This window comes from Anabas testudineus, chromosome 3, assembly GCF_900324465.2.
Source record: "Anabas testudineus chromosome 3, fAnaTes1.2, whole genome shotgun sequence".
Lineage (NCBI taxonomy): Eukaryota > Metazoa > Chordata > Actinopteri > Anabantiformes > Anabantidae > Anabas > Anabas testudineus.
Genome location: NC_046612.1, coordinates 1,287,369 through 1,290,442, shown reverse-complemented (window position 1 = coordinate 1,290,442; position 3,074 = coordinate 1,287,369).

The window sequence follows — 3,074 nt, the reverse complement described above, 5'->3', positions numbered from 1 at the left end:
GTATATTGTGATCGTTCCACACATCTTGAATTCGTATTAGCTAATTAATGCACAACCAGGTCAAAAAGCACAGCTGGCCCGGGTTCCTTCCTCTGTGACATCGTCCAAATCACTTTTAGAGGAAAGAACGCTGCTGCAACGAGCAGATGAAAAATCAGATCAAGTCAAACGCTTCCTCACATATTAGTACAATCAGTATATGGTACATTAGTATTTATTACTTCAACAACATGGATTAATGAGACAGAGACTGATTAAAAACCTTGAATCCATTTAAAAACAAACCTCCATCACAGACAGTGACGTGGCAGAATCTCTCTGAAGCCACTGGATCTGGTTGATTTAATGACGGACATCAGAAACCTGCAGTCCAAAACATTTCCTGGGTTTCTCGGGAAGTTCCTGGAGTCACGTTAGAGTCGATAAGTTAGGTCACAGACATCATTTAAATTAAAACTGTGTTTTGTTGCCTTTTTTTTTTTTAGTTTAAATTAAAACTGAAACAACCTCTATACAGAAAATACTGTGTTTGTGATGTGACTGACCCGTTGAATTCTGCCTTACTGTAACCTGACACAGCTCGGGTTAAACCATTAGTCCGTTCCATCCTGACCTCCTACAGTGAAAATATTAAATGAACCTGAAACATCATATTTCACTTCTGACTAACATCAGTAAAACAACACTAGTGTTTTACCAAGACAAACCTGCAGAAACCAAAAGTTCATATCCTGTAGTTTGTTCTGCTCCTGTCGTGAGAGAGCAGCAGTCAGGCCTGAACAAATCTCCACTGAAGCATTCAGCGTATGCATCTTTCTCTGCACTCTCTTGTAAGTCGCTTTGGATAAAAGCGTCTGTTAAATAACTAAATGTAAATGTTAAATTTTAACACGGGAGCTCGCTCAGTCCTGAATCATCCTTTGTATGACGAGTGCATGAGAACAAGCAAAGAGACCAAAGGCTGTTTGGTGTTATCAGTTTGGAGCTTTGACTGAAGACAGAACCACGAGGTCTGACCCAAATCAAATCTGTGAGTAATGGAACCTACGAGGTCACAGAGACAGATTCACTTTGTGTTTTATTCAGTTGAAGCTGAACCTGACACGCTGTGCTAAAACGTCCTGACAGCAACAAGAACACAGCACAACATGTCCACGTTGCACAGACGAGGACACGCGTGCATCACGGTGCTTCCACCTACCGTGAGCTGAGTCCTGGCAGCTGCATGACTGAGAGTCTCCACTTTGTTCTGCTGTTGATCTGCAGGTTCCTGTTCGTCAGGAAGTCCTGATCCCAGTCTCTGTGCTTTCCCATCCTGCCACATCTCACTCCAGCTGTGACCGTCTCCCCGTGTCCTGCTTAACGAGCCAATCAATCTGCCGCTCTTTACATTTCTTTTAGACCCACTGATGTTTAACTGGCCTCCTCTCCCTGTCCAAGGCTTCCATCAAACATCTGTCTCTGCTCTCCAGGATCCTGTCCTAGCTCCTGTCTTCATGTGGGCCTGCACTCAGTAAAGATGCTTCACACTGACTGAAGAGCCCCGTTCCACCTTAACTCATTATGTTTACTCGTTTCCATGTAATCTTCCTTTACTGGTCAGAGACATTAGATGACATCAGATTACTGCATTAATCACCAATGGGAAAACACGTTTGTTTGCTCATTCATCTTCACACATAACAGAAGATGAATAAGTCTGAAAAATCTTAAGTCCCTTGAGGAAAATGTTTGATTTGTGATATTGGGATAAAAACACAACTGGACTTTTGTGAAAGCTGTAGCTCCATCATTACCAGATTCCAGGAGCAGCCTGCTGAGCCACCACATAAAATAATAATTCATGTAATACAACAGATAAATGATTAAGTCAACGTCTGACTAACACCACGGGGAACGAGCTTCCCATGACAACATACCACAAACGAGCCTGATGTTCTGTGTCTAACTAACACAACTAATAAGTTATTTACCCACACGACTTAATGCTGCTGAGAATTACTCTCAATTACAGTGACTTTTCAAATCTCACTTGTTCACTTTTCACTGCATCCAAACAGCACATGGATTAAAAGTTGTTTTCTAACTTTATTAAACCACTGAAACACTGGATTTTTTCTACAAACCTGCAGCCGTTCACATTAGTCTGCAGTTCACTTCAACCAGCGTGTACATCTTTTTTTACCAATGAGGAATAAGAACAGGGTCGACGTCTGTCCTGCTGCTGCTTTTCAAATCGTGTACGTCAGGAATGTGCAGGCCAACATTTCCCATAAAGCACAGCAGCACCTGCCACGTTTGTTTTAACAGGTCCGTGTTATCTAATCTGTCACTACTACACATAAGAACAGTGAATTGATCCTGTAGCTTTTTGTCCAAATCACTTCTGGAAACTGTGCTGAACTGTTCATGCTGCTCGTTGTTCTGTGCATTAATGCATTCTGGATGTGAACTTCACTGCAGGACAACGGTGCAGGAACGAATGCTTGAGTGTGCTCTGAGGGAGCTGCTCCGATTCCCACAGAGGACGACTAAGGTTCAGGAAAAGCTTCTACTGAAGAACAAAGGTTAAAAAAGATAGAGAGAGTTTCCAGAGTGGATTCATGCTGAAGGTGGAGAGAGCAGCAGAAACAATTCAGAGACAAGTTGTTTTTATAGGAGCATGAAAAAAACAGATGAGGACAACTTTTAGTAACTCAACTCTGAGACGAGCACACACACACACACACACACACACACACACACACACACACACAGTGTGTGTCCAGTGTACTAGTGAGACTGTTGCTGTGACAGGCAGAGCATATGGGCTATTTGCATATTATGGCTCCCCTGAATCTTCAGCCTCACCTTGAATTTGTTCATATTTGTGTGTGTGTGTGTGTGTGTGTGTGTGTGTGTGTGTGTGTGTGCGTGTAATAGAAGTCATTGGCGTGACAGCTGATATTTGGGGTGGGAGGTCAGATCAGATGCATAAAGGACAGCTGGACAGTTACTGTACACTACACACACACACACACACACACACACACACACACACACACACACACACACACACACACACACACCTGCTT